The 23,441-nt window shown below is 42.0% G+C and overlaps 1 protein-coding gene across 4 annotated transcripts in view; it reads right to left on the bottom strand.

Moving 5' to 3' along the window:
* Window positions 1-23,441, bottom strand: part of LOC311091109 (uncharacterized protein) — a 156,075-nt gene that overhangs the window by 47,056 nt on the left and 85,578 nt on the right. For 3 of the 4 annotated variants that reach the window (XM_084126867.1, XM_084126869.1, XM_084126870.1), the window contains 3 exons: window positions 19,624-19,974; window positions 18,859-18,899; window positions 17,575-18,496 (listed from right to left, as the gene is read on the bottom strand). The exons of the other annotated variant lie outside the window; for it this stretch is intronic. The gene's annotated coding sequence lies outside the window, so the exon portion shown is untranslated. Of the gene's footprint in view, window positions 1-17,574; window positions 18,497-18,858; window positions 18,900-19,623; window positions 19,975-23,441 lie in introns of those variants that run through there. 4 annotated transcript variants of the gene reach the window in all.

Genomic DNA, 23,441 nt, shown 5'->3' with positions numbered 1-23,441 from the left:
ATATATAACGTTGTATAACTACTACGATAGTACTTGTAATGCAATTTTCTGGAAAGTTATCTGCGGACCAGATGGGAAAAAATGGAACTTTACCACGACGTCCTCACAACGTTCTCCATGGGATAAACTAGCGACGTCTTCTGAGGACGTGCCCACAACGTTTCTGGAACGTTACCCAAGATTCTAAAAAATGGAACTTTACCACGACGTCCTCACAACGTTCTCCATGGGATAAACTAGCAACGTCATTTGAGGACGTGCCCACAACGTTTCTGGAACGTTACTCAAGATTCTAAAAAATGGAACTTTACCACGACGTCCTCACAACGTTCTCCATGGGATAAACTAGCAACGTCTTTTGAGGACGTGCCCACAACGTTTCTGGAACGTTAGCCAAGATTCTAAAAAATGGAACTTTACCACGACGTCCTCACAACGTTGTCATAAAGTAATGTCGCGCTGACCAAATGACGACTAACTGACGACGTCATCACAACGTACTGTGTTAGCTGGGTTGCTCTCCATAGAAGGGAAATTATCCAGCTTTGATGCGCGGTTGGGCCTGCTGGAGGCTCTTCATCGGGAAATCAAGGCACTACGTGAGTCTCTGGAATACAGCCAAAAGCAGGTAGAAGATCTGGCCGCGGAGAATAGCACCTTCCGGGAGTCCGTGAAATACTTAAACGAAGAGGTAACACGACTCTCGGTAGAAAATAAGAAAATGAAAGAAACAGTTTTAGACGTGCAGGGTAGGAGCATGAGGAATAATCTGGTTTTCGCCGGTCTGCCAGAGCAACCCGACGAAGATGCTGAGGTAATTGTCAAAAACTTTCTGCAAACACAACTGAAACTTCCAGAAGTTAAGGTTAAGGCTATTCAATTTGATCGCATACATCGTCTAGGCGCAAAAAAATCAGCAGGGCAAAGACCGCGTCCCATAGTTGCTAAATTTGTGCTTTTTAAAGAAAAAGAAGATGTGAAGCGCTGCGGTAGACAGCTCCGGGGAACGGACTACAGTATGAATGATCAGTTCCCAAAAGAAATCCTGGAGCGTCGTAAGATCTTGTTCCCCATCAGGAGGAAATTCCTGGAAGAAGGAGCCCGCGCTGTCATCTCGGTGGACAAACTGTATGTAAATGGGCACCTACATCGAGACCAGAATACCACCCCCTGGCTCTACTGAAATCAGATATGTATTCTCTTTTCCATTTAGTTTACATGAGAGAGATAGGTTAATCTGACCCACTGGTTTTAATACACAAGATCTGCTAATTGATGGTTATATTTATTTTCTATAACACTGCCAGACTCTAGTCTATGCCAATAGCTAGGTTTGTTTGTTTTTCTTTTCTTTCTTTTCTTGTTTCTTTTTGTTGTTGTTTTTTTTGTTTTTTTTTAATGGTTTCTGCATTTACTTTTTTTTTTTTTTTTTTCTATTTTCTTTTCTTGCACTATTTTTTCTTTATTTCTGCACACTATCCCCTGCTCTCATTCCCCAGGCGGTCATTTTATTTACACACAACATACACATAGAAACATACTGGTATCTGTATAAGATCCATATACACAGACATATTACATACATAGAATCACATAAATGTAAAGATACACACACACTTACACACACCATGTACTCGCTCTCATACATACACACACACACACACACACACACACACATTTGTAGATAGCATTCAACATACACCTCCACTATGAGCATGAACACATTTAGATTTATCACGTGGAATGTACACGGAGCCGGGACCAGAGAGAAGAGACTAAAAATTCACAATCGATTAAAAGATTTGCATGCTGATATTGTGTTTTTACAGGAGATTCATATGTCAAATACGTCAGTTGATATCCTTTCTACAGTACAGTTTCCGCACATTTTTTCTTCCAGTTATAATTCTAAACAGAGAGGTGTTGCTATTTTGATTAACAGAAAGGTCAAATTCACAGTAATCAGCATAGTTACAGATCCTGAAGGGAGATTTATAATAGTTAATTTATCAGTTCAGAACATGAAACTGTGTTTAGCCAACTTATATGGCCCAAATGTTGATGACCCTTCCTTTTTTCATTCCTTCTTCACCTCACTGTCTGAGCATACAGACAATACATTGATTATTGGAGGGGACTTCAACATGGTAATGGACCCTACAGCTGACAGGCTTAGTAATGCAGGTAACTATCGAAATTGGCAATCTGTTAATACTGTTAAACAATACATGGAGGACCTGGGACTGTGTGACGTTTGGCGTTCTTACCACCCCAATCTTAAAGAATATACTTTTTTTTCTTCAGTTCATCATTCGTACTCTAGATTAGATTACTTCCTAATTAGCAGCTCTTTAGTGAGTGAGTTATCTGATATTCAGATTCATCCCATCACCGTGAGTGATCACGCCCCAGTTTCATTCGACCTGAGGAATAAATCAATTACTCCACCTTCTAGGAACTGGAGACTCAATATGGCATTGCTTAAAGATCCTGATTTTATCAGCTATTTTAAAAGAGAATGGTCCAACTATTTAGAAAACAATGATACACCAGGAGTCTCAGCAGGTATCCTATGGGAAGCAGGGAAGGCAGTGATGCGAGGAAAAATAATTTCTTTTGCATCACATAAAAAAAAGAAGGAAAATGCAAATATGTCAGAATTAGAATTAAGAATTAAATCTCTAGAGGACATCTACAACACATCACCGGAAGAACAGACGCTTAAGCAAATAAGGAAAGCTAAACTTGAATTAAACGAAATAATCAATAAGAAAACACAGTTTATGGTACAACGATTACGCTTGGAGCAGTTTGAACATAGCAACAAATCTGGAAAATTTTTAGCTAACCAATTAAAAATTAATAAAGAAAAATCAACAATTAATTCAGTTAAAGATTCAGTAGATAATATTACACACGAGCTCAATGCAATAAACGACACTTTTAGAAACTTCTATAGAAACTTATATTCATCCCAACTAGATCCATCAGACAGCGACATCCAGAAATTCTTGAACAACATAAACCTTCCAAAATTAAATGAAGAACAAGTCATGGCCTTAGATTCTCCCCTTACAGTGGAAGAGCTACATGAAGCCCTTAAACATATGTCCTGCAATAAAGCTCCCGGACCAGATGGCTTCCCAATAGAATTTTATAATGAATTTTGGACAATACTGGCACCAACCTTTTTCAAAATGGTTACACAAATTAAAGAAGAAAACTATTTAACATCAACCATGAACTCTGCAAACATTATTGTACTGTTAAAAACAGGCAAAGACCCCACATTACCATCTAGTTATCGCCCCATATCATTGATAAATGTTGATCTTAAAATAATCTGTAAAGCCTTAGCAGGAAGGTTAGAGAAAATAACTCCTCTTATAATTCACCCTGATCAAACGGGTTTTATAAAAGGCAGACATTCCTCTACCAATATGCGTAGATTTATAAATTTAATAGATTATTCCAACATTAATAATTTAGAAACAATTATAGTATCTCTGGATGCGGAAAAAGCCTTTGACAGAGTTAACTGGAAATTTCTACTAGCTACTTTAAGTAAATTTGGCTTTGGACCAATCTTTATTAACTGGATTAAAATCTTATATAAATCCCCTAATGCAAGAGTTAGGACAAAAGATCAAACCTCTCCTAGCTTCAATCTGCAGAGAGGCACTAGGCAGGGATGTCCTCTTTCCCCATCACTTTTTGCCATTTTTATAGAACCTTTAGCAATGGCAATCAGGCAAAATCAGAATATTAAAGGTGTTTGGTCCTTAAAGAATGAACATAAGATAAGCCTTTATGCTGACAACGTTTTATTATTCCTTCAGAACTCACGTACATCTTTTTCGGAAACAATCTCATTAATCAATAAGTTCTCATCTTTGTCTGACTACTATTAACTGGTCAAAGAGCACAGTCCTACCGATCAACTGTAGTTTTCAAGGGCCATCCAGTATAGCATTACAGTCAGGTAATATTAGATATCTCGGTATAAACATCTCTTCCAGATTGTCAGATTTATTGAAGTTAAATCACACTCAACTACTGAAAACCATAGAAGACGATCTTGCTCGATGGAAATCTTTACCCATCTCACTCATGGGTAGAGTTGCCTCCATAAAAATGATGATCTTGCCTAAAATCAATTACTTGTTCTCTATGATTCCTACGAAACCTCCCTATACGTGGTTTAGATTACTAGATACACACATATCCCAATTTCTTTGGAAGAATAAACCCTCTCGAATCAGCCTGAAAACTCTACAGAAAACTAAAGACAGGGGTGGACTAGACTTACCTAACTTCCATCATTACTTCTTAGCAAATAAGTTACAGTATATTTCCAAATGGCTTAAACCTAGTGTATTAGATGAAACATGGATGGATATAGAGCAAGCACTATGCGACAATCTGGAAATTTCTAACCTGCCATTCTTTAGCTCAAATATTAAGTCCCATAAGTGCTTTAAGAGCATTAACATCAGCATTTGTTTGACAGCCTGGTGGGAATTTCTTAAAAAAACAGACTCTTCAATGATCCCATGTAGGCTCACCCCTATATGGAATAATCCTGATATCATACTAAACAAGAATATGATCAATTTTAGCGGCAGTCAGCCTAATCTTATTTCCAGTCTGTGTCCCAGATCAGCGGCCTGTAGTCAGCACAATCCCGTTACCAGTCTGTGTCCAAGCTCAGCGGCCTGCAGACAGCGCAAGCCTGTTACCAGTCTCTGGACCAGCCCAGTGGTCTGCAGTCAGCACAATCTCGTTACCAGTCTGTGTTCCAGCCCAGCAGTCTGCAACCAGCACAAGCCCGTTACCAGTCTGGGTCCCAGCCCAGTGGTCTGCAGTCAGCCTAATCTCGTCACCAGTCTGTGTTCCAGCCCAGCAGTCTGCAGTCAGCACAAGCCTGTTATCAGTCTCTGGAACAGCCCAGTGGTCTGCAGTCAGCACAATCTCGTTACCAGTCCGTGTTCCAGCCCAGCAGTCTGCAGTCAGTCTGTGTTCCAGCCCAGCAGTCTTATCAGTCTCTGGACCAGCCCAGTGGTCTGCAGTCAGCACAATCTCGTTACCAGTCCGTGTCCTAGCCCAGCAGTCTGCAACCAGCACAAGCCCGTTACCAGTCTGTGTCCCAGCCCAGTGGTCTGCAGTCAGCCTAATCTCGCTACCAATCTGTGTTCCAGCCCAGCAGTCTGCAAGTCAGCACAAGCCTGTTATCAGTCTCTGGACCAGCCCAGTGGTCTGCAGTCAGCACAATCTCGTTACCAGTCTGTGTCCCAGCCCAGCAGTCTGCAGTCAGTCTGTGTTCCAGCCCAGCAGTCTTATCAGTCTCTGGACCAGCCCAGTGGTCTGCAGTCAGCACAATCTCGTTACCAGTCCGTGTCCTAGCCCAGCAGTCTGCAACCAGCACAAGCCCGTTACCAGTCTGTGTCCCAGCCCAGTGGTCTGCAGTCAGCCTAATCTCGCTACCAATCTGTGTTCCAGCCCAGCAGTCTGCAAGTCAGCACAAGCCTGTTATCAGTCTCTGGACCAGCCCAGTGGTCTGCAGTCAGCACAATCTCGTTACCAGTCTGTGTCCCAGATCAGCAGTCTGCAACCAGCACAAGCCCGTTACCAGTCTGTGTCCCAGCCCAGTGGTCTGCAGTCAGCCTAATCTCGCTACCAATCTGTGTTCCAGCCCAGCAGTCTGCAAGTCAGCACAAGCCTGTTATCAGTCTCTGGACCAGCCCAGTGGTCTGCAGTCAGCACAATCTTGTTACCAGTCCGTGTCCCAGCCCAGCAGTCTGCAACCAGCACAAGCCCGTTACCAGTCTGTGTCCCAGCCCAGTGGTCTGCAGTCAGCCTAATCTCGCTACCAATCTGTGTTCCAGCCCAGCAGTCTGCAAGTCAGCACAAGCCTGTTATCAGTCTCTGGACCAGCCCAGTGGTCTGCAGTCAGCACAATCTCGTTACCAGTCTGTGTCCCAGCCCAGCAGTCTGCAGTCAGCACAAGTCCGTTACCAGTCTGATGTCCCAGATTAATGGCCTGCAGTCAGCACAATCTTGTTACCAGTCTGTGGAGCAGCCTAGTGGCCTGCAGTCAGCACAAGCCCGTTACCAGTCTGTGTTCCAGCACCGCAGTCTGTAGTCAGCACAAACCAGCTCTCAGTCGGTGTCCCAGGTCAGCAGTCTGCAGTCAGCACAATCCAGTTATCAGTCTGTGGATCAGATCAGTGGCCTGCAGTCAGCACAAGCCCGTTACCAGTCTGTGTTCCAGCACCGCAGTCTGTAGTCAGCACAAACCAGCTCTCAGTCGGTGTCCCAGATCAGCAGTCTGCAGTCAGCACAGTCCAGTTATCAGTCTGTGGATCAGATCAGTGGCCTGCAGTCAGCACAAGCCTGTTATCAGTCTGTGTTCCAGCACCGCAGTCTGTAGTCAGCACAAGCCTGTTACCAGTCTTTGTTCCAGCCCAGCAGTCTGCAGTCAGCACAAGCCTATTATTAGTTTCTGGACCAGCCCAGTGGACTGCAGTCAGCACAATCTCGTTACCAGCCTGTGTCCCAGCCCAGCAGTCTGCAACCAGCACAAGCCCGTTACCAGTCTGTGTCCCAGCCCAGTGGTCTGCAGTCATCACAATCCAGTTATCAGTCTGTGGATCAGATCAGTGGCCTGCAGTCAGCACAATCCCGTTACCAGTCTGTGTCCCAGCCCCGCAGTCTGCAGTCAGCATAAACCAGCTCTCAGTCTGTGTTTCAGATCAGCGGCCTGCAGTCAGCACAAGCTCGTTACCAGTCTGTGTTCCAGCACCGCAGTCTGCAGTCAGCACAGGCCCGTTACCAGTCTGTGTTCCAGCACCGCAGTCTGCAGTCAGCACAAGTCCGTTACCAGTCTGTGTTCCAGCACCGCAGTCTGTAGTCAGCACAAGCCTGTTACTAGTCTGTGTTCCAGCACCGCAGTCTGTAGTCAGCACAAGCCTGTTACCAGTCTGTAGACCAGCCCAGTGGCCTGCAGTCAGCACAAACCAGCTCTCAGTCTGTGTCCCAGATCAGCGGCCTGCAGTCAGCGCAAACCAGTTCTCATTCTTTGTGCCAGATCAGCGGCCTGCAGTCAGTACAATCTTGTTACCAGTCTGTGTTCCAGTTCAGTGGCTTGCAGTCAGCCTAATCTTGTTACCAGTCTGTGTTCCAGCCCAGCAGTCTGCAGTCAGCACAAGCCCGTTACCAGTCTGTGGACCAGCCCAATGGTCTGCAGTCAGCACAAACCAGCTCTCAGTCTGTGTCCCAGCTCAGCGGCCTGCAGTCAGCTTAATCCCGTTACCAGTCTGTGTCCCAGCCCAGCAGTCTGCAGTCAGCACAAACCCGTTACCAGTCTGTGGACCAGCTCAATGGTCTACAGTCAACACAAGCCCGTTACCAGTCTGTGTTTCAGCCCAGTAGTTTGCAGTAAGCACAAGCCCGTTACCAGTCTGTGGACTAGCCCAGCATTCTGCAGTTAGCACAGTCTCATTTCCAGCCTGTGTCCCGGCCCGTCAGTCTGTAGTCAGCACGAGCCCATTACCAGTTTGTGGACCAGATCATTGGCCCGTAGTCAGCACAATCCCGTTACCAGTCTGTGTCCCGGCCCAGCGGCCTGCAGTCAGCACAAGCTCGTTACCAGTCTGTGGACCAGCCTAGCAGTCTGCAGTCAGCACAAGCCCGTTACCAGTCTGTGGACCAGCCCAGTGGCCTGCAGTCAGCACAATCCCGTTACCAGTCTGTGTCCCAGCTCAGCGGCAGTCAGCCTAATCTCATTACCAGTCTGTGTCCCAGTCCAGCAGTCTGCAGTCAGTACAAGCCCGTTACCAGCCTGTGGACCAGCCCAGTGGCCTGCAGTCAGCACAAACCAGCTCTCAGTCTGAGTCCCAGATCAGTGGCCTGCAGTCAGCACAATCCCGTTACCAATCTGTGTCCCAGCTCAGCGGCCTGCAGTCAGCACAAACCTGTAATAGTAGGGTAGGAAGGGGGGGTTCACCTGCACCCGAAAGGTATATTTTTTTAACCTAGTTTTTTGTAATCCTTAAGGTGTCTAGAAAAGGAATTTTGATGTTCCCCACGCAAATTATTGTCCCATATGTGATTTTTTGTATCATCTTTTGTGTCCGTGCTTGATTTTCAGCTGTGAAAAATGAAAACTTTAAATCTACATAGAATCTGAACAATACATCCTACAGACACAATCCACCCCATTTTCTCTTCGTCTTTGCATGAGGAATTGATAGATATGAGGATTGTCATGATTAGATGATGTATGGTGCATGAAAACTCAAATAAACACAAAAAAATTAAAAAAATCGGTGACATTGGATCACTGGAACTCCTCCCCTATGGACCCTATTGATATATGTTTTCTAACTTTTGTATTTTTATAGTCTTTATGATGTCTAATAAGCAAATGTTGATGATCCATACTTGAAATATTGTCACATGTTGGTCCAAATGAACATCTCCCATAATAAGGAGTCACTATTCAAACCGTTATATTGGTATTATATTTATTGAAACAAAACAGAAAACCACTCATATAGTCAAATGTGTGTATATATAGGGTATAACAAATCCCCATTAGAATAAACTGAAATAGAAAAAATTATTCTAATCAAAGGTCAAAAGGTCAAGGGCAATGATGTCTATTCATCATACAGCCGGTCTTCATAATCGACCTCTTGCTCCTCATCTTCTTCACCATCTCCATCCATCTACTCGACTGTTTCCTCCAGCAAATCAGTGAGTAAAGTGGGGAAGATAAGTCCACAAGACCACACTGGTTCCTGGTTCCTCTTCAGTATTTTCCCAGCCTTGGCCAGGATCATGGGGCTTGGGACACCAGAATATCGGTGTGGCTGCTCTCTTGTAGTTGGCCAGACGGTGGTCGACACGGTTGATGTGTGGGACCAGGTTGTCTCTCCAGGGCGGGAGCCGGGACAAATCCACCTTGAATCTGGTGGTAAGCATCTCTGTTATGTCCGCTCAGGACGAATTAATCTGTGTTCGCTTGGTAACGCCTCGCTGCATGTTTAGGTTGCAGCTTTTTTGGTCTGAAATGTTTGGTTCCGGTTTGTCCGAAAAGTAAAGAGAGTTGCATGCATAAATCTCTCGTCTAGCTTCCTTTTTTTATACACAACAATTGGAGACGAGGATGGCTGAATTTTCTCTTCCTCCTCCACCTCCTTTCCTCGCACTTTCCGGTGAGCCTACAATACCGTGGAATCGCTGGCATCAGTCTTTTGAAACATACCTACAAGCTACGGGACTAGCTGACGTGAGTGCAGTTCGGAAAACAGCATTGCTGAGGCACTGTTTAGGAGTCGAGGGACAACGGGTACTGGAGACATTAAGTGGCAACGGGACAAATACAGACTATGCAGGGACAGTGAAACTTTTAAAAGACCAGTTTGCTACCCCACAGAGTGTTTTATTGAGACGGTTTATGTTTAGACAACGACACCAAGTACCAGGGGAGTCCGTCCATTAGTACGTCTCCAACCTAAAAGGTTTAGCCAGCCATTGTAAATTTGGCGCATTGACAGATGAGATGATACGCGATCAACTGATTGAGCACACTACACAGGCTAAAATCAGGGAGACGTTGCCACTCGAATCAGACGACTTAACACTAGCTAAGGCTGTTGCCATTGCATTCCAAATTGAAAGTGCAGCGGAATGTGCAGCTAAATTAACACAGACAGATTCATCATTAAGCCAAGCAGTATGCATAAGAGCACAGTCACATGACCAGCAACAGCAGCAGCCATCTAGCTCTGGTTTGGATGTACCAGACACAGCCCCAGACCCAGTCATGCATCTCACAAGATAAGAAGGGTCAGCGTCAAAGGCAGTTTTCCTGCGGTAACTGTGGATCAAACACACATGCCAAAAGAGCCCGGCACTGTCCAGCTAATGACCAAACATGCCGTAACTGTGGCAGGAAAAATCACTTTGCAAAAATGTGCCACTCTGTCCCCTCCAGGTCGAATGCACACACTCCCCGTGGTTCACCCACCATAATTCGCCATGTAACATCGGGGCCCATGCAATTCAAGTCATGTACAGTGAATATAAACACAGTGTGTATTCCCCTGCTGCTAGACACAGGTGCAAGTGTCTCCCTTCTGAATGCCAGTACATACCATAAGTTCTTTCATTCCTGTCCACTGTCCACGCCCACTGCTGTCCTACATGGGTATGGTAACTCAAAAATTGACTTGTTGAGGTCCATCACAGTGACTGTTAGCTATGGCACTAGGGTCTTGCCCTCCTTTGTCTTCAATATGGCCCGACGAGGCGTGAATTTAATGGGGCTGGATCTGTTCATGGCATTGGGATTTTCACTCATTGACACAGGGGGGGCTGCCATTATGACTGTCACTGCCGGACCGCATCAGAAGTGGTCATCACTGTTTGAAGGGCTGGGCTGTCTATCTGCTTTTGCCCATCAACCCCTCATTGACTCCTCGGTGATGCCAGTCGTCCAGCCACTGCGCCGTATTCCACTGGCCCTGAAGGGATGGAGTGTCTGTTGAGCTGCAGCGGCTGCTGGATGCCGGTATCATTGAGCCGGTTGATGCTTTACCATGGATTTCAAATTTGGTTGTGGTAAGAAAGAAAACAGGGGCTCTGCGAGTCTGTGTGGACCTCCGCGCAGTAAATAAAGCTGTCATCCCAGACAGATACCCATTGCCCACGTCGGAGGAGCTCACGGCACAATTTCACGGCTCCACTGTCTTTTCGAAACTGGATCTCAGAGAGGGCTATCTCCAGGTGCCCCTCAACCCTGAAAGCAGAAACCTGATGGCCTTCGTTACACACCTCGGTGTTTTCTGCTACACGAGGATGCCGTTTGACCTTAGCTCCACCCCCTCGTGCTTTCATCATGACCTCAGTACTGGCAGGTATACCAGGTGTTGTTATTTACCTTGATGATGTGGTGGTACATGTTGCTACTACGGCTATCCATGACAGTCGCCTGCAGAGTGTGTTCGAAGCCCTCGCCAAGCACAGTTTAACCCTCAATGGCAGCAAATGTATTTTTGCTGTGCCGGCTATTGAATATGTAGGCTTCCGACTTTCCACTGAGGGCATCTCTCCCCTTCAATCTAATGTGGAGGCCATCCTCTCCGTTCCCGAACCGACCTCGGCTGCCCAGCTCGCTTCATTCCTGGGCATGACGGGCTACTACATGAAGTTCATGCCTCAGTATTCAACCATAACAGCCCCACTGCGCCAGCTGCTTCGGAGAGATGAGCTGTGGGTCTGGTCGTTAGAATGCACCAAGGCAGTGCAAACTCTTAAAGCTCAACTTACCTCACCTCCAGTGTTGGCACATTTTAACATATCCAGTCACACCCTGGTCACCTGTGACGCCTCGGCCATGGCGATAGGGGCTGTACTGTCACAAGTACAGAATGGCGTGGAGAGGCCTGTTGCATTCGCCTCCCGAGCTCTGAACCAAACCGAACAAAGATACTCAATTGGGGAGCGGGAGGCACTCGCTTGTATGTGGGCTTGCGAGAGATGGCACCACTACCTTTATGGCTGCCAGTTTACGCTGAGAACAGACCACCAGGCCTTGACAGCTCTGCTTTCCTCTACTGGCACCGGGCACAGGCCGCTGAGACTGCATCGTTGGTATGACTGCCTCCGCCAATACAACTATACTCTACAGTTTACCCCAAAGCTTTTGTTTTGTTGTTGCAGACCTTCTCAGTTCCTGCCCAGGCCCTGCCTACCAGTGTCAACCACATCGAAAGTGAGATTATTCTCACGCTACACACTCTGTTCGAGTCCACGGCCACTCAACAGGAACTGAAGGCAGCCTCAAAACAGGATCCAGTCATCTCCCAGCTCTGCATCTACAGTCGTCAGGGATGGCCACAGGAATTACCAGAGGAGCTGTTAGCATTTTCTCTGGTCAAGCAGGAGCTCTCTTGTTGGAATGAGACATGTGTGGCGCATGGGTTTTGCATTGTGATTCCAGGGGCCCTTCGTGCCCGTGTGCTGGCCATGGCACATGATGGCCACCTGGGAATAGTGAAACTTAAACAGAGATGCCGCGACCTGGTGTGGTGGCCAGGCATAGACAAAGACATTGAGGCCCTTGTTAAAGAATGCCCAGCATGTCTTGTAAGTGGAAAGACTGGTCGTCGACCAGCTCGTAGTGTATGGTTTACACTCCAAATGGCCTGAGCTGACCACTACCGGCTCCGTCACCTCCCAGGTCATTGTGGACTTTCTGGAGTCTCTCTTCTCCTGCTGGGGTTTCCCCAGCCTCGCTCATGCTGGGTAGAGAGTTACACCTACCACTGGACAGGCTCCACTCCACCGCAGTCCAGAACACACTCACACCAGTCAAAGCCTCAGTCACCCGCTGTCAGAAGCGGATGAAACAGTGGTTTGACAAGGGTCAGGATACCAGATATCACTGTGGCAGACTGGGCGAGAGCTCGCCGACCGCACAGGGAAAACAAGATGGCATCATTTTGGTCCACTCCACAGCAAGTTGTCCGCCGACTGGGACCAGCCACATACCTCCTAGATGATGGCACCCGCTGGCACGCCAGCTGCCTTCAGAAGGTGCCAGCACCTCCTGCAATGTTAACTCAGAACAGCAGGAAAATAATGCCACCCAGAGCGGAGCAGGAGGACTCCATACCACAAGCAGCCGCATCGCCTGAAGATACTCCCTCGTTGTCACACCCAGTGCCCCCATCATCATTGTCGCTGCCCCTTTCCCCAGCCTCCCTACCACTGTTCGCCTCACCTTCAGCTGTGTGTTCTCCACGGCCAGTGCGCGCCCGAAAGGACTTTGTGTCTACTTTTTATAGTTGAACCCCCCAGAGAGGGGAAAATGTTACGTCCGCTCAGGACGAATTAATCTGTGTTCGTTTGGTAACACCTCGCTGCATGTTTAGGTTGCAGCTGTTTTGGTCTGAAATGTTTGGTTCCGGTTTGCCCGAAAAGTAAACAGAGTTGCATGCATAAATCTCTCGTCCAGCTTCCTTTTTTATACACAACAGTCTCATCCTCTCCAATAATTTTTTTCAGCATGATGCTGCGCAAGTTCACAGATTTTTCGTGGGCCTGGCCATACATTACACATGTAAAAGCCTCAATGTCTTCCACCACATCTGGCTCCACAGACCACTGATCACCAAGTTTTCTGAGGACATAAATAATTATGGTATTGCAAAGTCACAATGTATCAATACCTATGTTAAGCATTAATTGCCATTACATGCTACAGAAAATACTAAAAATACTCACTTGAAGGCTGCATAGTACTTTGGATTACTCTGCAGCTTTTTCAGAGGCCCAACCTTCCCTTTGCCTCTAAAGGTACTTGTAACGTCTTCTCCTGTGAAGACTTATAGGCAGAGTATTGTTGTGCAGTAGTCTGCCCCCTTACATTCTGCCAGTTCGCTGACATTTAGGATCCGCCTGTGCTTTCCGGTCCCAATGTCGAAGTACTAATTATTTATGTCCTCAGAAAACTTGGTGATCAGTGCTCTGTGGAGCCAGATGTGGTGGAGGACATCGAGGTATTTACATGTGTAATGTATGGCCAGGCCCGCGAAAAATCTGTGAACAATGTGTGCAGCATCATGCTGAAAAAAATGATTGGAGAGGATGAGATGCTTACCACCAGATTCAAGGTGGATCTGTCCCGGCTCCCGCCCTGCAGAGACAACCTGGTCCCACACATCAACCGTGTCGACCACTGTCTGGCCAACTACAAGAGAGCAGCCACACCGATATTCTGGTGTCCCAAGCCCCATGATCCTGGCCAAGGCTGGGAAAAGACTGAAGAGGGTACCCTGGAACCAGTGTGGTCTTGTGGACTTATCTTCCCCACTTTACTCACTGATTTGCTGGAGGAAACAGTCGAGGAGATGGATGGAGATGGTGAGGAAGACGAGGAGCAAGAGGTCGATTATGAAGACCTGGTGTATGATGAATAGACATTATTGCCTTTTGACCTTTGATTAGACTGACTTTTTTCTATTTCAGTTTATTCTAATGGGGATTTGTTATACCCTATATATACAAACATTTGACTATATGAGTGTTTTCTGTTTTGTTTCAATAAATATAATACCAATATAACGGTTTGAATAGTAACTCCTTATTATAGGAGATGTTCATTTGGACCAACATGTGACAATATTTCAAGTATGGATCATCAACATTTGCTTATTAGACATCATAAAGACTATAAAAATACAAAAGTTAGAAAACATATATCAATAGGGTCCATAGGGGAGGAGTTCCAGTGTTCCAATGTCACCGATTTTTTACATTTTTTTGCGTTTATTTGAGTTTTAATGCACCAAACATCATCTAATCATGACAATCCTCATATCTATCAATTCCTCATGCAAAGACGAAGAGAAAATGGGGTGGATTGTGTCTGTAGGATGTATTGTTCAGATTCTATGTAGATTTAAAGTTTTAATTTTTCACAGCCGAAAATCAAGCACAGACACAAAAGATGATACAAAAAATCACATATGGGACAATAATTTGCATGGGGAACATCAAAATTCCTTTACTAGACACCTTAAGGATTACAAAAAACTAGGTTAAAAAAATATACCTTTCGGGTGCAGGTGGACCTCCCCTTCCTACCAGACTATAACCAGTCTCTGGACCAGCTCAGTGGTCTACAGTCAGCACAATCTCGTTACCAGTCTGTGTCCCAGCCTAGCAGTCTGCAGTCAGCACAAGCCCGTTACCAGTCTCCGGACCAGCCCAGTGGTCTGCAGTCAGCACAATTTCGTTACCGGTCTGTGTCCCAGCCCAGCAGTCTGCAGTCAGCACAAGCCTGTTACCAATCTGTGGACTAGCCCAGCGGCCTGCAGTCAGCAAAACTCCGTTACCAGTCTGTGTCCCAGCCCCGCAGTCTGCAGTCAGCACAAGCCCGTTACCAGTCTGTAGACCAGCCCAGTGGCCTGCAGTCAGCACAAACCAGCTTTCAGTCTGTGTCCCAGCCCCACAGTCTGCAGTCAGCACAAGCCCGTTACCAGTCTGTAGACCAGCCCAGTGGCCTGCAGTCAGCGCAAACCAGTTCTCAGTCTGTGTTCCAGATCGGCGGCCTGCAGTCAGCCTAATCTCGTTACCAGTCTGTGTCCCAGCCCAGCAGTCTGCAGTCAGCACAGGCCCGTTGCCGGTCAGTGGACCAGCCCAGTGGCCTGCGGTCAGCGCGGGCCGGCTCTCGGTCTGTGTCCCGGATCAACGGCCTGCAGTCAGCATAGTCCTGTTGCCAGTCTGTGTCCCAGCTCAGCGGCCTGTGGTCAGCCTAGTCTCGTTGCCGGTCTGTGTTCCAGCCCAGTAGTCTGCGGTCAGCACAGGCCCGTTGCCAGTCTCTGGGCCAGCCCAGTGGTTTGCAGTCAGCATGGGCTGGCTCTCAGTCTGTGTCCCAGATCAGATCGGCCCGTCAGTCTGCAGTCAGCACAAGCCCGTTACCAGTCTGTGGACCAGATCAGTGGTCTGTAGCCAGTACAAGCCCGTTACCAGTCTGTGGACCAGCCCAGCAGTCTGCAGTCAGCACAATCCAGTTACCAGTCTGTGTTCCAGCTCAGCGGCCTGCAGTCAGTACAAGCCCGTTACCAGTCTGTTACTAAAACATGGTGAAAGGTTATGGTAGGACAACAGTTAAATGCACTGATTATGATTTGAATGTAAAATAGTGTATGTACTTAAAAAATATATCACCTCTATATAAAATAAAAATAAAATAAAGTTGTCCTCCGAAGAGGGGGGTGGAGGTGGGAAAAAATAAAAATAAATAAATAAATAAATAAATAAAAAACCCCAGTAGATTCCAGATTATCAAGGTATTAAAACAATTTTTGGTACCAGCAGCATTTGTCCAAACAATATCTTCAAAATTTGAATATAACTGCTGAAATAACAGCATTTCAATGTGACTGAATTTGGTCTTCTTTCTTAAATCTGTTTGCATTCTAAATTGTGACTGATCTTCTTTATTGCATCTTACCACCTTTACATAGCAAAAACATTTAAAATAAATTATAGTACTGCTAATAAGTGCATTTTTCAATATAATTTAATATTAAGTATGTTTTCAAAACTCAGACAGAAACTCTTTTTGTGGACTCATTGCTTAGATTTACAATTCATTCATGAACACATCCATCATTTGTAATATTTCACAAATCTCCCAAACATCAAGTGATGAAATTGTAAGGGTGGATTTCCTGCAGCGGTTCAGGCTGCAAGACTGCCGAATGAGTAAAGAAAAGTTGTCAGCAAGATGGTAGAAAACTGTACATTTCTTGTCTATTACCACCCACTGCCACTTATACCAGTGACGGAAATAAGCAGTTACAATAGCTTAAAATGTGGGAGAGCGTTGCTATAGAGAGTGACAATATTGTAATGCAATAGGTAGCACTTCAAAGTCAATACCAAATCAAAACTATTTAGCACATTGTTTTTAATTGGAAAGGTTTTATGACAAAATATGGTTATGGTTACACTTAAAATAGTTACAAAATAGATGTATGAGATGATGATAACTTATACCAATAATCTTACCCAGCATGTCAAATGTTACCAGAGAGAGAGAGAGAGAGAGAGAGAGAGAGAGAGAGAGAGAGAGAGTGTGTAAGAGGAAAGAGGAGGTAAAGAGAGAGAGCCCCAAGAAAGGGACCCAGAGAATAGAGCCAGAGCACCAAAGAGACAGAGCATGAGTTACAATATTATTTTATCCTTTCCTGACCATGTGACTAAAATCCACATGTGAGACATTCAAACGTACCAATCAGATAATTACAACTTCCCCCATGCACCGTACTAAAGGTATGACAATTCATTGACCCCCAAAGTACACAAATCTTGGCATAAACGTAAAACGAAGTCCCTTTAGGAACTCCAAATGGTCCTTGTGGTAGAAAGAGGTGGTGGAAACAGTAAATGGGCAAGCAGCTCAGGTCATACAGGGTCATTATGGCTGTTGTCCTGACTTTTTTCCTATGCTTTTTTCACTATGTTCACCTACATATGCACCTATATGTTCACCTATATGTTCACCTATATATATACTATATATTACTAAAATTATTAAAATCCATAGCTACTACACTGTAAAAAAAAATAAAAAAATCCCGTATACAAACGGTAAATCTCTGGCAGCAAAGTTTCCAGACGGATTCCGTTAAATTACGACAAATAACCATTTCACAAAATTACTGGCAAAAACAGTAAAAATACACAATTGACTTTAAAAGTTCAAAATTAAATTACAGTACATCACTTTTGATAATGGCTTATTAAACCGCGGAAAAACGGATAAATGATGTCATATTATATAAAAAAAAAACATTTAACTTTTAGGTTAAACTGTAAATTTAGGGTTTTATAAAGTTATTTTATAATAATGCTGTCTATCTACAGTAATTATCTTTTAATATAGTTTTTCTGTGTATAATAACTGTGAAGTTATGTATAAAAATGCAATAAGTATATAAATTCAAATACATTCAAAAGTTTGTATATTTACATATATTGTATATTTAATTTTTGCATTTCCAATTTTAAAACTTTGACCAATCTCTAATTAAGTACTTAATAATAGCAAATGTACAGTCAATTTCTGTTAAATTAACTAAATGTATAAGTTCAGAATACCTGCACATTTACAGTTTTACTCATTAAACATAAACACATAACATCAAGATACGTGAATGAAAGGAAATACAAGCTTAGTATATAATTTAGAACATGTAAAAATATCCACATTAAAAGGCAATTGCCGTATACCTTTATACTCTAATATAACTTATTTTACACATTTACATTTTATCCAAAGTGACTTAAAAATTAAGAGAACAATAGAAGCAACAAGTGCAGTGACAAGTCCCAGTTAGTGTAGCACAGTACTCATAGCAATTATTATTATTTATTTATTTTTTAAAAACAAAGATTTAGTATTATTATTGGGTCAAGTGTTTATGAAAAGATGGATCTTTAGCAGTTTCTTGAAAATGTGTTGAGTTGGGCAGGTCATCCCACCAGCAGGGAACAGTCCAGGTAAAGGTCAGTGAAAGTGATTTTGTGTCTCTTTGGGATGATGGCACCACAAGGCGCTGTTCACTTTCAGAACACAAGCTTCTAGAGACACATAGATCTGAAGCACTGAGTTTAGGTCTTGCTGCAGCATCTGGATCAGTTGCAGAGGTTTGACTGATGCTGGAAGGCCTGCCAGGAGAGCATTACAATAGTCCAGTCTGGATAGAACAAGAGCTTAGATAAGGAGTTGTGTGGCTCCGATAGGAAGGGCCGGATCTTTCTGATGTTGTATAAGGCAAACATGATTGCATGATTTGGGTGAAAGTGAAACCATAAGCAGTTTTGTCTTGGCAAGGTTGAGTTGAAGGTCATTCATCCAGCAAGAATTTTCCATCAGGTAGGCTGAGATGCGAGCAGCAACCGTCAGATCCTCTGGCTGGAATGAAAGGTAGAGATATACGTCACTAAGTGATAGGAAAACCCATGTTTCTAAATGACAAAGCCTAGTTACAATACAAAAAAAAAAAAAAAATTATATATATATATATATATATATATATATATATATATATGGATAGATAGATAGATAGATAGATAGATAGATGGGTGGAATCTAACACAATTGTGGTCTTACTGTAGCAAAACCAAACCTTGTGCAGTGGCCTCACAAGGATCAAATGAATATTCACATGGGAAAATATAGTATAAAACAAATGAAATTTTCTGCCACTTTTAGTGCAATCATATGGAATCAGAAGACTCTGCCATTACAATATTTTAAATTACTTCTTCCCATACCTTGTTTGCCATGATCATTCTGCTTTCCACTTGACCTGAAACTTAGTATTACATTTACACATGTCAGAATATGTTCAACTAGGACAATGTAAAACCGCAACTTACTTTAAGCCTAATATATGCACATATATGCATTATATAGCTACGTGTTGGCAAGCAGATGCAGCCAGAATATGCAATTTATCATGTGGTGTTCATATTCTAGTCTCATGTGCTTTCCTGTATCATCAACAAGTACAGTATTTACTGAATTAGTTTTCTTAAGGGTCTTGACAGCCACGTTAACCCTTACGAAAACGAACTATGGTTTAACAAAAAAAAAAAACAAAAAAAAAAACACCTTGGTAACGTTAGGCCTATTTGTAGTATAACTGTGGTTATTAAAAATTGTAATAAAAATCCGCCAAAAACGTGGTTACTATTTTTTTAAGAGTTTTCAGCTTCCAGAAGTGTTTCAAAATGTCCCGCCATTTAAGAGATTGATTTACTGACAGATACTATCGCGTATTAACAAAGATCTTATACACAAATAACAGACTTTATGTATAACAAATCTACGAAAGCATGTTTTATGTCTTTTGAGGTGTTTGTTCTGATCTTTCTTAAAACAGATGGAAAATGTAAGACGCATGCTACATTTTCAGTGTTTTGCCTCCAGCTCTCGCCAGTTAACTGAACATTTAAAATGCTAACGTTAGCTTGAAAACTGTAACGTAAACTTAACACAAATGTAATATAAAATATCGTTCACATGTAGACTCTTACCTCAGCCGGTGATCGGTTGGCATGATGTCCGCTGTGACGAACCAGGCTCACTGAAAAGGGCGTTATTTCCGAAGAATCCAAACCACTGATCTATATAGATCAGTGATCCAAACGGACTGACTGACAACAGGGCTCCTGCTCACGGCTGCTCTCAACGAATACGATTGCTTTGAACCACTGTTAATATCACAATCCACTTCACGAGAGTTGACTGAATTCAAATCTCCCGCTTTCCCTTGATACAGATCCAAAGTCGACTTCTTCTTCTTCTTCTTCTTATGGAGTTTTATGGCGGTTGGCAAACCAACTTTCGGTGCATTACCGCCACCAACTTGACTGGAGTGTGAAGCACTAATAATCGTTTAAAAATTAACAACGTAAACAAGGTTGAGAAAAAAAAAAAGAAAAAAAATTAAATTAGTAAAGATTATATATATTTAAATGTTATATTATTTATACCCATTACTTTATATTCTCCAGTATACTCCTATTGCTTTAAAATATTTCATTATAACACTGTATATTTTATCTTGTTCTGCATGTATTTTCAATAGGCTTTCCATATTAAATGATACAACCTCCAATTTTCTTACTTCCTTCATAAGTTCTACTCTTTCTTCTACATATTTTATACATTTTATTAACACGTTCAATTGTTTTTGCCTGATCACAATAATTACATTTACCCGTTTTATGTTTTCCTATTTTGAACAATGAATGATTTAGTCTTGTGTGTCCTATTCGAATGCGAGAAATAATTGTATCTTCTTTTCTATTCCTAAAAACACTTCTTCCATTTCCTACTTGTTTCTGTATACTGTACATATGTCTACCCTTGTTATCACTATTCCATTCTTCTTGCCATTTGTTATTTATGAATTCTTTCATTTTACTTTTAACCTATTTTTTGTCCAAAGTCGACTGATCAGACAGCTAACCGTTGTGGGCGGGACTAAACAACAGCGGAAACGTAATGGCGGCGAATTTGAATCTGCGTCATCGCGCGCACACACACACACACACACACACAACACACAAAGCCCTGAATGTGCTGCAACGGAGATTTGGAAAAATATTAATAAAATTAAATTATGGGAGAATAAGACAATGAAATAATAATCAAAATGAGCATCTATTTTCAAGACAAGATTAAAAGACTATAGCCTATGCAATAAAAAATAATTCAATACAAGCCTAGCCTATGTAGGCTACACATATTATTTAACCTTAAAAAAACTCACTTTAACCCCCACATGCTTAATAATCTGTAAGGACAACATATTGAATAGATGCAGATTTCTGCAGTTATACTTCTTTTCTTTTTCTAATTTCACAGAAAAAAACTGTAAAATATTACTTTGTAAAAATACAGACAAGTTCCTTTTAAAAACGTAAAATTGATGTAAAACCAAAATACAAGCAATTACCTGTAAATTTAATAGTGGACCTTTAAATTACAGCAAATATCTGTAAAATAACAGGCATTCACTGTAATGACAAAACGGTAAAATTCTGTAAAAAAAAAAATACAGACCATTACCTGTAAAATTACACTTTTTTTTTTTTTTACAGTGTAGGCAACATAAATAAAAGCCCAAAATGTAGAAATTTACATAATTTATTTACTTAAGAACAATCAAATAGTACAATAACAAAAAATAAAAGACAAAAAACTGAACAGAAAAAAAAACAATTTATCTTTTTGATCTTCTCCGCTCCGTGAGCTTCGAATAGATAGATGTGCCTATCTGAGCTAGGCATCATGTATGACAGTTGCCAAAGTGAGATATGAGCTACAAAATGACCAGATCCTGCCATGAGCTATGACATATCTTGTATGTACATATAGGGCTTATATGTGGATATAAAGAAGCAATACAGGAGACCTATATGGCCTGTATATGCATATATATGCACCTCAATTATGCCTATATGTGGCATATATACGCATATATGCAGCATATATATTATCATATATGTGCATATATGCTGTATATATGCAGCATATATGTGCATATAAACTGCATATGGGTTTCATATATGCGCATATATCCTCATGTAGGTTCTTTCCATGTGGGTGAACCCAATTCTCTATGTGTTCATGTGTGATATGTTTAAGAAGCTTAAACAGTCTCTACTGCTGGTGCTGGAGACAGCGTTTGCTGAAGATCATCTGGACTTTAGAGGAAGACAGATACAAAAGGACGAGCAGAAAAAGACAAACACCTTTGAATTATTAGATATGTAGAAAAACTCTACACAGTCTCTAAATGATTGTGACCACCATGACTATATGAATCTCACCATTACAACAACCACTGTAGTCCTTATCAATCAACTTATCAACAACATATGCTTTTAAAAAACAGCAATTTCAAAATTAATGTTTGTGGAACGACTGTATAATTTGTGTTGTAGAACCAGCTGGGGAAATTATTTCTGATTAATGGATTATATATGTTTTTGAAACTTTTTATAAATCCAAATATGCAACAGCTCATTTTGTTAAGCTGATTTATGTTTGAACTTTATTCTGAATAAAACATCAAAAATACATGCATTTGATTGTAATTTCCTGAAGGAATTTTATGATCTCACAGTATCTTACACAGCTCACAAGTTGCGTGCAAGCAGACAATGTAAAAAGTACAAAGGGGAATCCAGCAATGCTTGTGGTAAGGGGAATAGTTTCTAAAAAAGTACATTATACAACAAACACAATTCATGAACATTTAAAGATATTTAGATTTAAATTGAATGCATGATGAAGCCGTGTAAACAATTTTTTTTTGTTTTTTTTTTTGAGGATGGATGATGGAATCTGGAAAAAAATAGTTTTATTGTTCCATGAATGTATAAATAGCTGAAATGCATGCCTTAGTTAGTTAGTTAGCAATAGTTCACCCAAAAATGAAAAAAATCACCCTCAAACCATAGGTAGCCTATATTACCATCTTCTTTCAGTCGAACACAAACAAAGTGATATTAAAAAATATCCTGCCTCTTCTCAGCTTTGTGGGTTAATAAATGCCTTCTGAAGCAAAACAACTCTCATGTTTATTTACCGAAACAACAGGTACGATTATTGGCCTTTTCACTTAAGTTTAAATGTTTAGCATGGTTAACAGTTTCTGCATTATATGTTTTATTCATTTACACTTTGTATTTTACGTTTTCTTATAAAGTATCTTAGTTTTCTCACATTTTCTTCTTTGATTCTTCCAACATGAATTAAGCGCATTATAATTTGTTTATTTAACCCTATGTGTGTATGTTGAAAATTATTTAAATTAAGGCTCGAATGTTGATAATGCTCTGTTACAGATATAGTTTGGCTAAAAAGAATTTTGGTTAAGATTTTTTGTGTATTTCTTTTTTTTTTGTCTCTTTGACAAATATAGTCAAAATGAGTAAGTACAGCTGTGGTTTTTACTAAAATGACATAGCAGTTTCAATGAACAAAGTTTGCAATATCCTGTTGCACTTCTCCACATTTCTAGTGAAATATCTAGAAAAAACAATGAGCATATTATGAAAATCAACCATGGTTTTATGATAGTAAAAATGTAGTAACCATAGTTTTTTGGCAGATTGATTACCATTTGTATAACCACAGTTTTACAACAAATTCCATGATTAAACTAGTGCAGCAATTTGTAGTTACAATGATAGTTACAACTATAATAGCCATGTTGTTTTGGTTTTATTTGTAGTAAAACCATGGTTAATTTTACTTGTCTGTTTGTGTTTTTAGCCATTAGTTTTTTTTTAATATATATATATATATATATATATATATATATATATATATATATATA

Source organism: Abramis brama, assembly GCF_963993115.1.
Source record: "Abramis brama genome assembly, chromosome: 10".
NCBI lineage: Eukaryota > Metazoa > Chordata > Actinopteri > Cypriniformes > Leuciscidae > Abramis > Abramis brama.
The sequence above is the reverse complement of the archived record's forward strand: the minus strand, read 5'-3'. Positions and strand labels throughout refer to the sequence as shown.